The sequence below is a fragment of the Pelophylax lessonae genome (assembly GCF_965119305.1).
Source record: "Pelophylax lessonae genome assembly, chromosome: 1".
NCBI lineage: Eukaryota > Metazoa > Chordata > Amphibia > Anura > Ranidae > Pelophylax > Pelophylax lessonae.
This window is the reverse complement of record NC_138768.1, coordinates 845,661,820-845,683,055: the sequence shown is the minus strand read 5'-3', so window position 1 is coordinate 845,683,055 and position 21,236 is coordinate 845,661,820.

The window sequence follows — 21,236 nt, the reverse complement described above, 5'->3', positions numbered from 1 at the left end:
CTGCTCAAAAAAAAAACCGCCCAGGTGTGTTATTGGCGGGTTTTTTTTGGGCATTTTTTTGGGGTTTTTGGAGGCAGGCAAAACATCTGAACTTCTGTATAGGGGTATATATACACACACACTTATATGTATTTATACACATACACATATATAGGTGTGATAGGAGCGGAGCCATATGCCTGTTAATTATTTCATTAGCGCAAGCATAGTGTTCTGCTTCTTTCACACCTATATATGTGTATGTGTATATATACATACATGTGTGTGTGTGTATATATACCCCTACACAGAAGTTCTGATGTTATGCCTGCCTCCAATAACCCCCAAAAAATGCCCAAAAAAACGCTTGCTACAAAACCGGCAAGGTGTGAAAATAGCGGAGCCATATCCCTGTTCTATAAGTTTTCTAATACAAACAATTTTTTTATTTTCTGGTTCTGGACATGCTACAGAGCTGAAACTTCACAGGTACACTTTTTAGACCCCCCCCCCCGACACTAAATCCAAAGAAATCTTTTTTTTTTTCAATAGTTTTTTCAATAATTGGCTCTCTATCAAAAATGACAATTTTTAAGAACTTTTTTTTTGTGTGATTAATAGTCTCTGGGGCATGACCCAGAACCCTAGCCACTTTTTAGGGGCATTTATTGGGTTTTAGGGCTTCAAAATGGGGTTTTTTGATTATCGAAGTTCGGGTCCCATTGATTTCAATGGGGTTCTGAAATCCGGGCTGAACTTTCTGGAAGTTCTGGTGTTCTGGTCGAACCGAACTTTTGAAAAGTTCGATCATCCCTACTTATGACCTGTCGTTGCGGTGCATATTATGTTGGCAAGACGAAAAGAATGTTTAAGCAAAAGATCATGGACCACACCTACTTGTCTGGCAATGGGACAAATGATCACTCCCATTAGCCGCCATGTTGACTTGTATCACAACCTTAAGAAATCTCTGCCAGAAAATGTATGGTATGCCCACCATTAGACCTCCCAACATCCACCCACTTCTAATGATGGACATACATGCAATGTTCTATTTTTTTCATACAGCCCATGGGCTGAAGGAAAAAAAAAAGAACATAGCAGATTCCTCCATTCGCATCAATCGACGTGGATGAAGAAATCTCTGCAAAGAAAAGTGTTAAAAAATATATGGTCAAGCATAGGGGAGATCTTCCCTCTGTGTAAACCCCCATCCCCTATGCTTCGCCATATATGCTCTTTTTTTTAACTGTGGTGGTGAAATCAACTCCTACAGTGCCACTATCATAGATTTTCATATATGCTGAGAGCAAACGCTGTTGCTGTCAGAATATATAAATTATTGCCTGCAAGGCAAACAGTGGTTAACAATAAACCAGTAACAATAAAACATTACATTATAATTGCATTATAATAGCATATAATGGTGGTATCTGAAAAGCAAAAAAATGGTTAAGAATAAAAAACAGTAACAATAAAACATTACAGTATAACACTATATTATAACGTACAGTAAAAGTAGAAGGAGTAGAAAAGTAGAGTAAGAACAGAAAATGACTTCAATAAAACAGCAACTATTTTTGGCTTTTTATTTTATTTTTTATTTTTTGCAACGTTTTTTTACAGTTTTATTTTTGTAACTTAAAATTGTTCCTGTTAGGGTCTCTTAAAATGTGATCGCCATCTAACATCTTTTGAGACTCTGTGTAAGTGTGCCCTAGACTGTGCTGTGCTGTACCCCATACTAATAATCTACTAGTGTGTGGTAGCGACAGAAACAGTCCCCGATGCAGAGACCAGGTTGGCTAGGACAGAGGGGAAAAAATAGCTGGTGTCACGCCTATATCCGCGTTTTTGACAGACATGACATCTTCTTTGTGGGTGTCTTTGGTTAGAGGTACTCGAGAGGCCATCCGGAAAATGCCTCTCATGCAGCCGGCTCGCTGCATCTGGATTGTGAATTTGGGTCACAGCACCTTCCGGATACAGAAGGGCTGTGATGATCTCTTCCTGGAATTTTAGGCAGATAAGCGTTAAGCAGAGCCAATCGAAATAAGTATACAGACACTTTTTTGTTCCAACGTCTGTGCTTAGGTGCGATTAAGTAGGGCTCCATTATCTGGTCATTGAAGTCCACCCCTCCCATGTTAAGGTTGTATTCGTGGACACAGAGGGGCTTCTCAACAACACCAGTCGCCATTGGAATTTGGACTGTCATATCTGCGTGAATGGAGGACAGAACGAAAACATTCCACGTGTCCCTCCACTTCACTGCAAGCAATCTGTTAGACTTCAAGCAGGCTCTCTCCCTCCATCTAAGTTGGGTATCTATAAGCCGTTGGGGGAAACCCCGGCGATTAGGTCGCATGGTGCCACATGCGCCAATTGCAAATTCAAAAAGGTGACTAAAACGTGGCACGCTTGTATAGAAGTTGTCCACGTATAAATGGTACCCCTTTCTGAATAAGGATGACACCAAGTTCCAAACAACCTAGCAGCTGCTCCCCATGTAGTCTGGGCAGTTGAGGGGCTCCACGTTGCTATATTTGCCCTCGTAAATCAGGAAACTACATGTATAGCCTGTTGCCCTGTCACAGAGCTTATACATCTTGATCCCATATCTGGCACGCTTGCTGGGGAAAAACTGTTGGAATGCAAGGTGGCCAGAAAACTTAATCAGGGACTCATCAACACAGACAGCTTGCTTGGGTATATACAAGGCTGCAAACTTCTGGTTGAAGTGATTTACGAGGGGCCGAATCTCGTGTAGCCGGTCGTATCCAGGGTCACCCCGAAGACGACAGAGTTCATTGTCACTGAAGTGCATGAACCACGGGATTTGCTTAAATCTTGTACTGGCAATGGCAGCAGAAAACATGGGCATATGATGAATTGGGTCAGTGGACCAACATGACCGCAACTCACTCTTTTTTGTAATGCCCTTGAGGAGGGATAGGTCAAGAAAGGTTTTAAATTCGGAAACAGTGATACGTTTCCATGCAAATTTGGATTTGCGGCAAATACTTGATCAGCATATAAATTTCTTTGGTCCACAATAGATCTGTACAGATCTTCCGTGAAAAACAGCTCATAAAAGCCAAGGGAAGTAAAATTGGCTGTTTCCACCTGAATTCCGGGATGGCCAGTGAATGGGGGAAGTAAGGGAGCTGAAAAACAGTGAACTCCCAAATAAAAATTGCCAGCGCATCAGGAAAGACACTATAGGCTCTATGGGCCTGTCTTCAAATTCTGGCTGCAGGACGCTACTTGTGCTAGCCACCGTACCAGCTTGAACTGCATTTATGGGGCTCGCCACATCACCAAGTGTTACTACAGTGCTTGTTTGACTATGACCAGGATGTATTGGCCGCTGGTGCTTGCCAGTTCACCAGGAGGATGAACGGCACTAGTACCGATACTCTGCTGCAAATGAGAACCCTGCGATTGCTGCACCTCAGCAACATTAGAATGGGATCGGGTACGCCTGACCTTAGCATGGACCACTACTCCGCCATCAGAGCCATCTGTCAGGGTGCTGCTGCAGTCTACAGGTTCAAATACTGAGCCTGATTATGACAGTGAGGCTTCCCCATCACTCTCATCTGTCATGCTCAGTATCCTGTAGGCCTCTTCACTAGTGTACCTTTGGCTTGACATTTTGGCCAATAAATTTGCAGGTACCTGGTTTTCGAGGACTGTTTGAATCCCTACGAAAAAAAAACTGCTAGTGCTAGCAGAGATCAGGCCTGACTCTGCAAAAGCTGCAGTTTTGTTTGTTTTGTATTGGAAGTGACAGTAATCTGTTGATTACTGCACTTTTGGGATGGTCAGATGGGCTAAATGCAGGTGCTGGCAGGTGTCATGGCCAATCCTGCTAACACTGCCTTTTGGGAACACGAAACTATGGGGGAAGATAGTATAGTTAAGATCAGATCAATATTGATCCGTTCAGACACTATATTAGTAATGAAGGTGTTTAGTGTGTGTGTATGTGTGTGTCACTGGCAATAAAAGGGTTCAATTATATTACTAAATATGCGGCGGGGATCTGATGCTGTATCAGATTGATGCTAACTACTGTTAACACTAACTGATGTCAACTGTGACACTAATATAGTGATCAGAAAAATATCTGTACACTAGAATAGTGAACCTGTGACAGGGCAATGAAGGGGTTAACTGGGGGGTGATCAGGGGGTTAAATATTTATGTGTGTGGGGGGGTGGCGGGTACCTTAAACCTATTTGGGACAGAAACTAACGGTCTCTCACACTAACTAAGGTCACAAGTGACACTATTACAGTAATCAGTAAAAAAGCTATATAATGTATATAGTGTGCACTGTGACAGAGAGTGAAAGAGTTATCTGGGGGTGATCAGGGGGTGATCAAGGGGTTAAATGTGTGCCTATGTGTACTGGTGTCAGTGGACTGCTTCTGTACTCACTGTTAGATGCTTTCTTCTCACAAGCTGGAATCGAAAAGGGCTCCACGAGGGAAGAAAACATAATTTCCTGTGCCTGTGTTTACAAAACACAGGTACAGGATGGTCTGCCATTGGTCAGGACCAATCACCAGGTCCATGCCAAAAAACAGGATGTTGGAGTGCTGCTGGGGCAATCATTGGCCTGGACTGGATGACTGATCTGTTCTGAGCCATATCAGGTCATCGCAGGGACTTAGGGTATGTTCTTGTGTGCCCCCGAGCCCCGCGTGCGACCGACATAGATGTACATCAGTTCACGCAGGGGAGCCAGCCTGCCGCAGTAAAACTGTGGCGAGCAGTCCGGAACTGGTTAATTAAAGAAGACCTAGTGCCTTCTATTCATGTACACCTTTTTATGATGTGGCAATCTGTGTTTTTCAAATAAAGGAAGTCAACACAAATATACATATTCGAATACGAAGGCAAATTAATGCATGCATGTGCAGAAACCCTAAATAAACTCTTTAGCAAATAATTGAATTAGTCTTGCTGCTCTAATTATGGCTGTCAATACCTCAAAAGCAAAGTGTTCCCCCAGAGGCAAATTTCTAGAAATTGGATCTATGAAGTCACACTTTTGAATCAATTGTGCAATAAACTGAATAACATGATCCACGAAATAAACAAAATGTTCATTGCCAAGAGTAGTGATGAGCTGAAAACCCACTGGTTCGGTTCACATCAGAGCACAGCGAACAGAGGAAAAATTTGTTCGAATAAACAAACCCCATTAAAGTCTATGGGACTTGAACCTCGAAAATCAAACGGCCTAATTTTGAAGGCATAAATGCAAGTTATTGCCCCAAAAAAGTGTTTGGGGGCCCAGGGACTGACCTGGGGAACAAGTAGCAATGAAAAAAAATGTTTTTAAAAACAATCGTTTTTAAAAGAGCACTAATTTACTGATTTTATTGAAGCTTAAAGTGAAACTATAAAAATGAAAAATTCCTTCAAATATCTTGCCTGAGGGGTCCCCTGAATGGGTTTGTAAAGTAGTGCATCTCTACTATGTATGTAGCCTGCTGCAGCAATACTGACATTTCTAAAGCAAAAAATGTCATATACAAATATACATACAAGTTTCAAATCGCATGTACTTGTCATACAGGTGAAGAAAATTGGGCCTTGGTTGTTGGTGGTGCCTGAACACCATAACCCCTCGCAGTTACTCTTGCTGGGTGCAGGAATGGGCCCTGCTGCTAAAAAAATCCATGCAAATTTCAAATCGCATGTACTTGTCATACAGGTGCCAAAAGTTGGGCCTTTGCTGTTTGTGGTACCTGAACACTGTAACCAAGCCCTCACAGTTACTCTTGCTAGGTGCAGGAATGGGACCTGCTGGTAAGAATTCCATACAAATTTGAAATTGCATGTGCTACACAGGTGCCAAAAATTGGGCCTTTGCTGTTGGTGGTGCCTGAACACCGTAACAAAGCCCTCGCAGTTACTCTTGCTGGGTGCAGGAACGGGACCTGCTGGTAAGAATTCCATACAAATTTGAAATTGCATGTGCTACACAGGTGCCAAAAATTGGGCCTTTTCTGTAGGTGGTGCCTGAACACCGTAACCAAGCCCTCGCAGTTACTCTTGCTTGGTGCAGGAACGGGACCTACTGGTAAGAATTCCAGGCAAATTTGAAATTGCATGTACTACACAGGTGACAAAAATTTGGCCTTTGCTGTGGGTGGTGCCTGAAACCGTAACCAAGCCCTCGCAGTTACTCTTGTTGGGTCAGGAACGGGACCTGCTGGTAAGAATTCCATACAAATTTGAAATTGCATGTGCTATACAGGTGCCAAAATTGGGCCTTTGCGGTAGGTGGTGCCTGAACACCGTAACCAAGTCCTCACAGTTACACTTGCTGGGTGCAGGAACAGGACCTGCTGGTAAGAATACCATACAAATTTGAAATTGCATATGCTATACAGGTGCCAAAAATTGGGCCTTTGCTGTTGGTGGTGCCTGAACACTGTAACCAAGCCCTCGCAGTTACTCTTGCTGGGTGCAGGAATGGGACCTGCTAGTAAGAATTCCATACAAATTTGAAATTGCATGTGCTATATAGGTGCCAAAAATTGGGCCTTTGCTGTTGGTGGTGCCTGAACACCGTAACAAAGCCCTCGCAGTTACTCTTGCTGGGTGCAGGAATGGGACCTGCTGGTAAGAATATCATACAAATTTGAAATTGCATGTGCTATACAGGTGGCAAAAATCGGGCCTTTGCTGTTGGTGATGCCTTAACACCATAACTAAGCCCTCGCAGTTATTCTTGCTGGTTGCAGGAACAGGACCTGCTGGTAAGAATTCCATGCAAAAGTGAAATTGCATGAGCTATACAGGTGCCAAAAATTGGGCCTTTGCTATAGGTGGTGCCTGAACACCGTAACCCCTCACAGTTAGCAGGGCAGAGTGACAGGGCCAGCTGTTAAAAATGACATACAACATTTAAATTGTATGCACCTGTCATACAAGTGCAGAAAAATTAGGCCTTGGGGGTTGGTAGTGACCTAAACCAAAAACATTGTTGGACGCTAGCATAATCAAGGTAGAAGAATAGGCTTCGCAGCGTATGCAGTCTTCAAGGGATGGCAGAACCCTAGCCAATTCAATCAGTTACATCAGCATCAGGGGCTTGATAGCTTTTTTTTGATCCAGGACTGGTTCATTTTGATAAAAGTCAGCTGATCAACAGAGTCTGTGGACAGACGCACTCTTTTGTACATCACAAAACCTCATAGTTACATAGTTAGTGAGGTTGAAAAAAGACACCAGTCCATCCAGTTCAACCTATGATGTGTGTGTGTGTTTGCTGTTAACCGTACATTGTATACCCCTGTATGTTGTGGTCTTTAAGGTGCCCATCTAATAGTTTTTTGAAACTATCAATGCTCCCTGCTGATACGACTGTTTGCGGAAGAGAAGTACACATCCTTACTGCTGTCACAGTGAAGAACCCCCTGCGTATTTTAAGGTTAAACTGCCTTTCCTCTAGTTTTAGTGAGTGGCCACGTGTCTTATTGTGTATCCTTTCTCTGAATAGGTTTTTCCATATGCTAGGGTTGCCAGTACAATATTTGTACTTTAATATCATATCCCCCCTCAATAGTCTCTTCTCCAGAGAGAATAAGTTCAGTGCTTGTAGTCTTTCCTCATAGCTGATGTCCTCCATTCCCCTAATTATTTTTGTTGCCCTTCTCTGGACTTTCTCCAGTTCCAGCACATCTTTCCTGAGGACCGGTGCCCAGAACTGGACAGGCTTACCTTTATCTAGGTGGCAGCTCACTTCATCATAGAAGGTTAATAGATTGGTTTGGCAAGAACGATTTTTCATGAATCCATGCTGATTACTACTAATAATACCGTTTTCATCACTTAAGTCTTGTATGTGGTCCCTTAACATCCCCTCCAAAATCTTGCAGGCTATTGATGTTAGGCTGACTGGCCTATAGTTACCCGGGATATATCTCGGCCCCTTTTTTAAATATTGGTACCACGTTGGCTTTTTTCCAATCAGCTGGCACCTACCCGTTTGTAAACTATCCTTAAAGATCAAGAATAATGGTCTGGCAATCACCTGGCTGAGCTCTTTAAGAACCCTCGGGTGCAAGCCATCTGGTCCCGGTGATTAATTTATCTTAAGTTTCTCTAGTTTAGTTCTAAGTCTATCTTCTGTTAGCCATGGCGGTATTTCCTGAGGTGTGTTGTTTCGTTTGGCCTTACAAGCTGGGTTAGTGTAGCCCCCCAATTCTTTTCTGAAGACTGAAGAGAAAAAATTATTTAACACTACCTCCTTTTCCCTGTCCTCTGTGGCCAAAACTCCCTTATCGTCTTTTATGGGGCCAATGTGTTCTGGCCTCGCTTTCTTACTGTTTATATACTTAAAGAATTTCTTGGGGTTCTTTTTACTCTCTTCTGCTATATGTCTCTCGTGTTCTATTTTAGCCGTCCTGATTTCGTCTTTACATTTCTTATTACACTCTTTGTAATGCTTGAATGCTGCCAATGACCCCTCAGTCTTGTATTTTTTGAAGGCCTTTCCTTTAGCATTACCGTATTTATTCGAGTATAACGCGCACTCGTGTATAACGCGCACCCCTAATTTTTGAATAAAAATCGGTATAAAATTTTGTTTCACACCAAATCATTTATTGACAACGTAAACTGGTATAAACACAATACCGAAATAAAATTAACGGTAACAATATTTATTTAAAATGCTTCAAAGTCAGATTCATCATCAGATACACCAAAGAGTTGTTTCCATTCTTCTCGAGTTAATTTTTCATCAGTGTCCCAGTTGGCAGGAACATCTGTTTCTCCAGTTTCATTGCTTTCTTCTGAGTCTGAATTCCACAGCAGGTCGTCTTCTGTGCCGTCCATTTTATTGCTGATGCCTGTCTTCAAAAAACTCTTGATGATCATTTCTTTTGGTATGTCTTCCCATGATGTTTTAACCCAGGATGTCACGAGAGATAGGCCAGGTTTCTTGAGGTTTCCTTTTGCAGTCAATTCTTTGTCGTCGGATTTCATCCAGGTAATCCACTTTTCCCTGACTCTGTCTTTGAAGGGTTTGATTAAAACGACATCTAGTGGCTGAAGAATGGAGGTTAGTCCACCTGGAATCACAGCTTGAAATGTTTTTAGACTTTTCAGTTTGTCCTTCACAGTGTCTGTCAGGTGTGAGCGGAACTGGTCCCATACAAGCATGGATTTCTTCAGTAGTGCGCCTGGTCTAGTATTCCAAACTTTATTTAACCATAAAATGATGCCCTTTTCTTCCATCCATCCTTTAGGATGACAATGGATCACCACACCTGGTGGAAATTTTACTCCTTTTGGAATAGTCTTTCTTTTAAAAATCACCATTGGTTTAAGTTTAAAACCGTCTGCCATACAGGATAACACAACGGTAAAATTAGTTTTCTCATGGCCTGTGGTTCTAATCTAACGTTGGTTGATTATAAAGGTATGGAATGAAGCGATCTTCTCTTCTAAATCATTAGGCAGCTTCTGTGCTATCTTTGTTCTCTGGCGTATTGCAAGTCCATGCCTTTTCATAAACTTTTGTGTCCATCCATTGGAGGCTTTGAAGTTTGAATCTTTGCAAAACTTTTGGGCTTGAAGTCTAATGTGGAGTGATGTGACGATGTACCCACTACTTCTTTGGTCAATGATCCATTCATAAAGTTCCTTTTCCATGTCTGGGTACATGGCTTGTCTCCCTCCTTGTGCTTTTTTTGTTTTATTCATATCTTTCAGGACGACTTTCTGTTTTCTCCATTCTCTAACATTCATCTCTGGTACAGTGAATTCTCGGCTAGCTGCTCGATTTCCGTGAATTTCAGCATGATCAACAACTTTGAGCTTGAATGAAGCGTCATATGCAGAACGTTTTCTCTTGATACCCTGAGTTGCCATCTAACGGTTACGGTACGCAAAACACTGAATTGTACAAAAGCAATGCTTACCGTAACGTGTGTGCGAGGCGAGGAAATGAAGCGGCAACCATACAGCGGGCCGCCCACTGTACGTGACGAGGGGACGTTTTTTTTCTTCGCCCTCGTGTACAGTGAGCGGCTGCAGCCCGGAAAAGGTGCAGTGCAAACTCACAATTCGCCTGCGCCCTCAATGGACCAGCCGCCACTGCCACCCCACCCCAGCCCTAGTTTATAACGTGCACCCAAACTTTGATTTCTTTTTTTGGTAGAAAATTTTGCGCGTTATACTCGAATAAATATGGTAATATGCATTTTTATGTTGGAGTTTAGCCACCCAGGGTTTAGTTTTGCTCTTTTAAATGCATTTCCCTTTATTTATTTTTTTTTAAATAATTTTTATTGAGGTAAATGCAAAAACAAACAAAGAGGGAAGCAAACATCATGCAATATAGCAAGTACATGGCAATCACTGTGAACAGGCGTATACATTGAGATACAGTTAAACATCAATCAGTGGACCAGAAGTCCCAGAACATAGTAAACATCCGGAGCTGCACGCCATTGGACGCCAGAGACTTTTCATACTGATAATTTGTGCGCAGTAATGAAATCACTTCTGACATATTGGGTATATCGGTGGACTTCCACTTCCTCAATATAAGTGTTCTAGTGGCTAGCAGGACGTGTGAGGTCCACGGTCTATACGTTAGGGGTATGTTATCAATACCTAAGTGTAGAATGGACAATGCTGGGTTAGGTGCTATTAAGCATCCTGTGTATTTCGCTATGAAGCTAAAGACTTGGTTCCACAAGCTGGTGAGAGATGGGCAAGACCACATTATGTGAAACAATGTACCCACGCATGAGCATTCCCTCCAGCACAGTTGTGAATATTTGTTGGAGAAGCCCGCCAACCGGTATGGGGTGTAGTACCATCTATGTGTAATTTTGAGGGTCATCTCCCAGTGATTGGCACAGTGAGTGTACCTGTTGACTTCTGATAATGCACGCCTCCATTGAGATACCGAAAAACTCTGCCTGAGGTCTCTGTCCCACTTGAACATGGTGAGTGTTTTAAAGAAAGTGTCATTGCCCAAAATAGCGTGATAATAACTGGACAGGTTCGGCGTGTCTGCAGTAGCCGCCATGAGTAACTCCCATAGTTTCCCTTCCACTCTAGTACTCCTGAGAGGGTGATGTTGCATAAAATGCTGTATGCGAAAAATATGTAAAAACCTAGAGCTTGGTATCTGATATTTGTTCTGTAGTTGTTCAGGGGACATTAGAGTGTCTTTCTCGTAGAGATGTTGAATGGAGGTGATTTTCCCTTTGACAGTGATGCTTGTGGGGAGGTCGGGCAGGCGTACATGCAAAATAGATGACGAGATATTTTCGGTAGGGATAAGCGCACGGTCCTTATCAGGCCCGGTAATTATGCGCCAGGCCCTTACTGAGGCTTGCATAGTGGGGGAAAGGGTGGATAAATTCCACTGGATCCATGAGTCTCCCAGGAGCAAGTCCCGAAGAGTCGTGGTGGGGGCTAGGTTCTTTTCCAGGTCTACCCAGAGGGGGGGTTCAATCGTGTGAAGCCAAAGGCGCATTTGAGCCAACACGGTGGCCCAATAGTATACTTGAAGATCAGGTACCGCTGCCCCACCGTGGCATCTTTTGTTGGACAGGGTAGAAGAAGAGCAGCGAGCCTTCTTGTCCTCCCAGATATACATATGGGTGGTAAATTTGGCCAAAATCGTGGTCGGGTAGTGTACAGGGAGAGCTCTAAATAAGTACAGAATTTGGGGTAGTAGGAACATTTTGTAGGCATTCACCCTACCATACCAGGTTAGGTATAGGGGTTTCATGCGTGTGGTTTCCGCGTCCAATTTGTGGAGGAGTCTGTTTACGTTAACTGTCAAAAGTTTTGTGGGGTCAGCTAATAGGTCGATACCTAGGTAATGTATTTTGTCCGAGGACCAAGGGATGGGAACCAAAGATTCGAGCATGATTTGATCCCGGGGCTCCACTCCAAGATTCAGAACCGTGGATTTAATGTATTTCCCTTTAGAATGCACTGGTCAATTCCTTTGTTAAGTATGATTTTTGAAGCACTCCCATTTTTCCTCTGTGTTCTTTGTTCCCAGGGTTCTATCCTATTTGAGATTTTCTAGCAGAGAGCGCAGTTTTGGGAAATTGGCTCTTTTGAAATTCAGTGTCCTTATATTGCCCTTGTTTTTCATATTACTATAATTAATACTAAAACTAATTGACCTATGGTCACTGTTTCCTAAGTTGTCCCGTATTTCTATATCTGTGAGCAGGTCTGTATTGTTGGTAATCAGTAGGTCAAGTACCGCATTGTTTCTTGTCGGTGCATTCACCATCTGACCCATGAAATTGTCCTGCAAAACATTTAGGAACTGCTGAGCCTTGGCTGAATGCGTGGTTCCTTCTGCCCAGTCTATATCTGGATAATTAAAATCCCCCATTATAATGACATTTCCCATCCTTGCTGCCAATCCTATCTGTAAAAGGAGGTTCACCTCCCCCTCCTCCCTCTGGTTGGGGGGCCTATAGCATATGCCCAATATTACCTCCCCCACAGTGCCTTTGAAGTTCTACCCATAGGCATTCTGCCTCGTCCACAGCTCCATTATTAATATCATCCCTCATATTTACCTGTACACTGTTCTTATATACAGACATACCCCTCCCCCTTTTTTATCTTCTCTATCTCTGCAATAAAGGGAATACCCCTGAATGGTCGCCATCCAGTCATGAGAGTTGTCAAACCAAGTCTCAGTTATCCCCACAAAAATCTAAGTCCTCCTCAAACATCAGTAGCGCCAGCTCTCCCATCTCGTTAGCCAGGCTTCTGGCATTGGTATACAGTACAAGCCTCGTAATTTTGACCGGTTACATATATCCTCATTTGACACAGTACAGCTAAAGTCACGTTACAGCTACAGTCACAGTACAGTCGCAGTTCAGTCGCAGCACAGCTACAGTCACAGTACAGTCACAGCACAGTCACAGCACAGCTATAGTCACAGTCCAGTCAACAGCACCGTAACAGTCAGTCACAATTCCTTCTGACTTCCCCCCAGCGGCCGAACAGCTGATCAGCTGATCGGTAACCTACTCACGTCCTGTTCCTTCTTCAGTCCCTTCGGTCCCTCCGGGTCCTCCGCCGCTGCTGCCATTCAGATGGTACACCCCTACAGTCTCCGGTCACCTCGGCTCCCCCCGAGATCTCACGCACCTGCACCGGCTCCCCCCGCAGCTCCTTCTCCTCCTCACTCTCACAGCAAACAGCACTTGCTGCACGCCCGCACACACACACAAATTCCTGCTTCCTGCTTCCGGCTTCCGGTTTCTCGCAGCGCAGCGCCTCCTCCTCCTAGTCTGGCATTGGAAGAAACTTGGGCCACAGCAGTTTCTTCCCACCTCCAGCAGCACTGAACGTCTGTTCGAAAGCACGCTGGAAGCAGGACATGCCAGTAGCTCCATTGCATTTCGAGCAAGTTCTGGCCAGTGGTCCATCCTCAAGACCCAGTAAGCCAGTGGATGCGCAGCTGGAAAGGTCTCCAAGTCTGCTCTTGTGCCTAGATAATCATGCACCATATTATGGAGACGCTGCCAATGGTTGCTTAAACCTAACAGCCCTGGGTGCTGCTTAGGACAAAAGAACTGTTTAAAGGCATCAGTCAGCTGGCCACCTTCTTCCTCCTTTGGCTAAACAATGCCTCAGAAACACGTCCAGAGAATGTTGACCTCCGGGTGTCTGGAAAGGTGGTACACAAATTTTTTTTCAAGGCCTCCTCAAAATGTTTCATCCTCTGCTCCCTCTGCGAAGGCAGGATGAGCTTTGCAACTTTACCCTTGCAATGTGGATCAAGAAGGGTTCCCAACTAGTAATTATCCCTCTCCTTGATAGCACGAATCCTCGGGTCCTTTTGCAGGCTTTTCAGAATCAGGGAGCCCATGCATCATACGTTGGAGGAGGCATGAGCTTCTGAGGCCTCTGGGTCAGTAAGGATGACATTGTCAGCAAAAGCAACCTCTCCCAAACCACGTACAACTCCTGTGGTTTCTGGGGAATCAAAACCATCCCTTAAAGACTGCTGTATGCTATCCTCTACATTCATGCAGCCGAAATCCTTACCCTCCTCTTCCTCCTGTGTTTTTTGTGGCCCTGCAGGAATGATATCTGCATAAAGGGGGCCATGTGAGGAAAGGAAGTCCTCCTCTTCCTGTCGATGTTCTGCCTCAGGTGCCCTGTCCATGATTCCTCGCAGCGTGTGCTCCAGCGGGATAGTGTCACTAATGCATGCATTGTCCTGGCTCATCGTCCTTGTGGCCTCCTCAAATGGTGACAGGACGATGTATGCATCCTTAATCAAAAGCCACTGGTGTGGCGAAAAAAACCAAGCTTCCCTGACCCAGTCCTTGTGCCATACTCGCACAGGTACTAATTATTGGCCCTCTGCTGCGTGTGCAGCTGCTGCAGCATTGCCAATGTTGAGTTCCACCTGGTGGGCATGTCACAAATGAGGCGGTTGATGGGCAGGTTGAATTCCCATTGAATGTCAGATAAGCGATCGCAGGCATTGAACGAACAGCGGAAAGGGCCACAGACATTTCTGGGCTGCCTCAGGAGATCTTGGAAGCCTTATTATCTGCTCAAGAAACGCTGCACCACCAGATTCAGATCATGTGCCAAGCATGGAACGTGTGTCCAGTGTCCCTGGCGGAGGGCAGAGAAAAGGTGCCATTGTCGCATACAACCATTCCTGGCTCAAACTGTTGTGGCATCAACCATCTGTGAGCATGCCCCTGCAGAGCTGACAGAATCTCTGCCCCAGTGTGACTCCTATCCCCTAGACAGACCAACTGAAGCACAGCATGGCATCTTTTTGCATGACTACTTGCATAGCCCCTTGAACGCTTAGGGAGCACTGCTGCTTCAGAGGACAATTGAGCATAAGAAGACATGGAGGAGGTGGAGGTGGAGAAGTAGCCAGATATGGCAGAACCAGCACCAGCTTTTTGGAGGCATGGTGGCAAACAGGTTGCAACAATGAACCCTGTCATGCATCCTTCCCAGCTGCCAGCAGAGTTACCCAGTGCGCCACAAAAGAAATGTAACATCCTTGTCCATGCTTGCTGGACCAAGAGTCAGCAGTTATGTGCACCTACCTGCTGAACGCTTTGTCCAATGAGGCCAAAACTACCTTCCACATGACAGTAGAGAGCTGTGGTGCAGCACATTCCACAAATTTGCAAAAGGGAGCCGAGTCTTCCAGATGAAAAGACAGCAATTGTAATGCTAGCAATTTGGCCAAGCTAGCATTAAGACGCCGAGCATGTGGATGAGACGCTGAGCATGTGGCCAAGCTAGCATTAAGATGCTGAGCAAAGTATTTCTTTCTATGGTGCAAAAACTGGGGCAGGGCCGGCCCTACAATGGGTCCCGCAGGGTCCATTGGACCCAGGCGGCACTTTAAGAGGGGCAGCAGAAGCTGTGCTTTTTTATATCTGTCCCCGTCCCTGAAGTGTCAGTCACTGACATCCTTTCACTGATAAAATGCAGAGGCTAAAGCTGCTCCGCCTCTCTGCTGCCTCCTCAGCCAATGGGAACACAGTGTACACGCCCCCTTCCCCAGCGCGCCTTGTTTGACATCAGAGCAGGAGATGCCGACAGCTGGAGAAGAGAGGAGATGGAGTGTACACCATCTGCAGCCTCATAGAAGGTGAGCTGGGGCAGATAAACTAAATGTATTCCTGCTGAGGAGGGGGAAGGGGAGAGGCTGTGTTTCCTCTAGTTTCCTCTTCTGGAGGGAAGATATGCTCTAAACTTCTCCCCCAATCTCTGCTACACCTCCCTACTCATTACCTGCCTACCTCCCCCTCTTCTGCATTACCACATCCAATGTCTGTGAGCTGCTGGAGCACTACAAGTACCAGCATGCCAGGAAATGGGGGCAGCAGCAGTGTGTTCAATCAGGCTGATATTTAGAGGGAAAGTATTGGTGTGTGTGTATACTTTATGTATACTGTGTGTGTATATACTTTATGTATACTGTGTGTGTGTATGCTGTATGTATACTGTGTGTGTATACTTTATGTATACTGTGTGTGTATACTTTATGTATACTGTGTGTGTGTATGCTGTATGTATACTGTGTGTGTATACTTTATGTATACTGCGTGTGCATACTTTATGTATACTGCGTGTGCATACTTTATGTATACTGCGTGTGCATACTGTATGTATACTGTGTGTGTGTGTGTATACTGTATGAATACTGTGTGTGTGTGTGTATACTGTATGTATACTGTGTGTGTGTGTATACTGTATGTATACTGTGTGTGTGTGTGTGTGTGTATACTGTGTGTGTGTATACTGTATGTATACTGTGTGTGTGTGTATACTGTATGTATACTGTGTGTGTGTGTGTGTGTGTATACTGTGTGTGTGTATACTGTATGTATACTGTGTGTGTGTGTATACTGTATGTATACTGCGTGTGTATACTGCGTGTGTATACTTTATGTATACTGTGTGTGTATACTTTATGTATACTGTGTGTGTGTATGCTGTATGTATACTGTGTGTGTATACTTTATGTATACTGCGTGTGCATACTTTATGTATACTGCGTGTGCATACTTTATGTATACTGCGTGTGCATACTGTATGTATACTGTGTGTGTGTATACTGTATGAATACTGTGTGTGTGTGTATACTGTATGTATACTGTGTGTGTGTGTATACTGTATGTATACTGTGTGTGTGTAAACTGTATGTATACTGTGTGTGTGTATACTGTATGTATACTGTGTGTGTGTGTATACTGTATGTATACTGCGTGTGTATACTGTATGTATACTGTGTGTGTGTATACTGTATGTATACTGTGTGTGTGTGTATACTGTATGCATACTGCGTGTGTATACTGCGTGTGTATACTTTATGTATACTGCGTGTGTATACTTTATGTATACTGTGTGTGTGTACTGCATGTGTATACTTTATGTATACTGCGTGTGTATACTTTATGTATACTGCATGTGTATACTTTATGTATACTGCGTGTGCGTGTGTTTCATGTGTCCCCACTGCCGCTCAACAGAAGTCAATATAAAAATGGGCTTCTGTTGAACAGACATGCTGGGAAAAAGCCACTCAATCAGGGGCCGTGCTGACAACCGTCCACAGAGAGGAGAAAAATCCACTTGTTGCCATTTGGTAGCAGCTGAATGGTGCACTGCTGAGCTAGGCCTTGGATCAGGCACCAGGGCAGGTCTGGGTACGTAACCTGTGCAGTGACACCATCGCACACATTAGGTATTTATTCAGGAGCCCTACTGCCCCATCTGACGCCAACCACAACAGTTCACTATTCCGCTGGCTCCACGACTGCACAGGTAGCAACAAGTGGATTTTTATTTATTTTTTCTTAACCACTTGCTGACTGCTTACCGCAGTGTAGCTCTCCCAGGCAAACCGACGTAGGGCTACATCGGTCGTTTGGTGGCAGCTAGGGGGCAAGCGCTCCTGATCGCCAGCGGGGAAGGAGATGCACGGATCATGCGGCTCTGACATCCGCGATCACTCCCCACTGAGAGAAAAAGACAGGCAGCTGTTGAAAACACAGCTGACCGTTCTTCTTCCTGGAATGATCACAGAGCGCCTGTGATCCTTCTATATAGGATCACATGTCTCTATGGTCATTTCACAAGCCACACCCCTAGGTACACATTTAACCCCTTGATCACTTATACTGTTAACCCCTTCCCTGCCAGTGTCATTAGTACAGTGACAGTACATATTTTTAGCACTGATTACTGTAGTAATGTCACTGGCCCCCTAAATGTGTCAAAAATGTCAGTTCCGCAAAAAATTGCAGATCGCCGCCATTACTAGTAAAAAAAAAAAAAAAAAACAATAAAAATGACATAAATCTTTCCCATAGTTAATAGACGCAATAACTTTTGCGCAAACCAATCACAATACACTTATAGCGATTTTTTTTTTTACCAAAAATATGTAGCAAAAAACAAATTAGCCTAAAGTGTTAAAAAATCTTGATTTTTAATTTTTTTTTTTTTTTTTTTTTTGAGAATGTCATAGCAGAAAGTGAAAAATATTGTTTTTTTTTCAGAATTGTCGCTATTTTTTTGTTTATAGCGCAACAAATATAAATCGCACAGGTGATCAAATACCACCAAAAGAAAGCCCTATTTGTGGGAAAAAAGGACGTAAATTTAGTTTGGGTACAGCATTGCATGACCGCGCAATTGTCATTTAAAGACACACAGTGTCAAGTTGAAAAAAGTGGCCTGGTCATTAAGGGGGCAAATACTTCCGGTCTTAAAGTGGTTAAAAAGCCGTTTCCTGCCAGCTGCCTACCACACCAAGCACTAAGGTGAAAAGGTGTGTGTAAGGGGAAACAGATGGAAGGTGCTACTTGGGAGGCTCTGCCGTAGGGTGCACCCCGGCCGGACTGTCTGCAGGTCACAGGTGAGTCCCGGTTTGAACACCCTTTCCTCTCCTCCTTCCCGGGGGGGGGGGGGGGAGACTGCATATGGCTATGGAGATAGCTGGGTCATATGGGGAATTGCTTGTAAATTCTAAAGATTGTAAATGTCATGAGTGGGGGTCTGGGGGGCTCCCTATTATACCTGGTTAATTGAAGGCCGGTTTACACCAGCACAAGATCGTTGTGGCTAAGATGCGCTGTGTGTGCATTTCCCACACAGCAGGTGAACACACTATCCCTGCATTCTGCTGCATGTGGGTGCTAATGTATTGTCAATGGCACTCCAAACGCAGATTGCAAATGCAGTGTGTTTACAGCCACAAAATCGCATGGTACCACAGTATTTTGCGTTTTGGTGCAGTGTGTTTTTAAAAGTAGTGGAACTTATTCCGCAGTCTGTTACTTTTTGCAGCCCATTCAAATGAACGGACTGTCAAAATGCTCCCCACGGGAAAGCGTGTGTTTCCATGTGATCCTGGTATGAATTGGCCCTTAATCTAGGTTCCCATTTCTGTGTTTAGTGCAGGCCATGTTTGTGTGGGCAAATATCATGGTATAAAAATAATGGATGTGGGGGCCTTTTGGTAGGCGTAATTTATTTTTTTTTTGGTGGGGAGGGGGGCAGCATTTTATTCTTGGACCCAAGCAGCACAATGTCTTGGGCCAGCCCTGGGTCTAGGGGTAGGGGGGCTGTGTAATGTGAAGGGGTCCAGGGGTACGGGGGCTGTGTAATGTAAAGGGGGTCTTCCTACATTTTACTCACAGTTATTACTGCAGTCCTATAGATTTTTTAGGTTGTGTGTTTTTTTTTTCCTGCATTTTCTGAAAGTGCACCAAAAGTCCTGCATGCTGCATCTTTGGCGCGCTTTCATAAAACAGGAAAATATTTTTTTTTTGGGGGGGGGGGGGGGGGTGACACCATGGTTTACTGCACCAGGTGACCCCATCCCTAGTGACACCACTGGCAGTAGCACACAGTAAGTGTGAAGAAGGGAGGTGAAGAAAGTCCGGAGCAGGAAAATTAAGGAGAAGAAAGAAGTAAGAAAAGCACAGAGAGGGTATGAAGGGTAAAAGAGAACTTCACAAACGAGAGCAAGTCTCTAGTTACCCGGAGTTCCAAACCCACCACCCAAAAACAGAGTGGAGTGTGGGGGACTCCGAGCAAAAAAACACTATAGGGGGTACGGGGAAGGTCACCACACGAGGAGGAGGGTGACTGCTCCCCGCCAAACCCAAATCGGCCAAGGATGTATTAATCTTAGAGCGTCCAAAAGCAAGTGTAAACATCAGATAACAATGGATGAAGAATGACCATAATGAGATAACTAACTTGGTAAAACTGAGAGCAGCAAAGGACGTCACCCACCGCAGACTCCCAGGACGACACCCCTGGGAAGACCACACATCAAAAGGCAAACCCAATGAAGAGAAAGCCCCACAGGAAAGGGAGGGGGAGAGAAATGGGGTACAGGAAGGCCGAGGGGGAGGGAGGGGGAAGGAACAAGGGAGGAGAGGGGAGGATGAGGGAAGGAGAGGGAGGGCGTGGAGGAGGGAAGGAGGAGGATGGGTGGGGAGAGAAGGTGGAAAGAGGATAAAAAGGGGGGGAAGGGGGGAGGGGGATGGGGGAAGGAAAGAGGGAGGTGGGAGGGAGAGGGGGGAAGGGGGGAGGGGATGGGTAGAGAGGGAGGAGGGAAGGGGAGACATGGAGGGGGAGAGGGAAGAGAGAGGGGAGAAGGGGGGGTAGGGGGGAAAGGGGGGGAGGGGGGAGAGAGGGGGAAAGGGGGGGAGGGGGGAGAGAGGGGGGAAAAGGGGGGGAGGGAGGAGGGGAAGGGGGAGAGTGACAGAAGGGGAGGAAAGGGGGAGAGAAGGGAAAACGGGGGGGAAAGGGGAGGGAAGAAGGGGAACGGGTAATGAGGGGACCCCAACATTGCTCCCGCCTAGCACATGAAGTTCAGCAAGAGTAAATGACATCCCATCAAACATTCTGACTTATTAGAGAGCAACATGAGAGAAAGCAGGACCCCTGTACTTCGGGGAACCACAGCAGACAGTTAACCATACATACAGTACTTAGCTTATCAGTGTGGTCCAAACCTAGCATTAAGACCCAGACCTGGTAATATGTGGTGCGGCAGACTGCTACACAGGACACGGTCATTCCCCGGACAAAAGGCTAGGTGGGTGGCTTGGCAAGCGCCTCTGTAATGACCCCATAATATGACCCGCCATAAGGGCAAGGGGAGCCCGGGGGAGCTAGGGGGACCCCCACTCCTCCCTCCCAGATCCATCACCGAACCTCGCTAAACGGCACCCACCAGGTACAGGGAAGGCAAGGAAAAGCTATGGGGGAGATGGCAGAGATAGATCAGGTATTAAGGGAGAGTTGAAGAGAGAGGAAGAGCGATAGAGAACTAGGGGGAGGGAGGTAAGGAAGGACCAAGAGAGAGCCCAGCAGGGGGAAGGGAGAGGAGAAGAAGGATGAAGGGGAGGACCGTTCCTGGCGGGGCCTGATCCCAGTGCCGTGCCTGGGTAGGAAAGCCGTGGAGCACGCTCATTGGCATGGCACCGAAATGACAGTAGGCGCCAGTCCCCCCCACATTCACACATCCCAGAGCCAGATTCCGCTATATGAAAATAATTAAAGATCACATTCCCATATCCCCCCCGGTCAAGACCCCACCATAACACACATGCCCGGCCCCCAGCAGCATAAACCAGATGAAGAGTATGGTAGGAAGAGGGCAGTCAGGCAGCACAGTCAAGCAGGAACTACGCATTCACAATCCACCAATG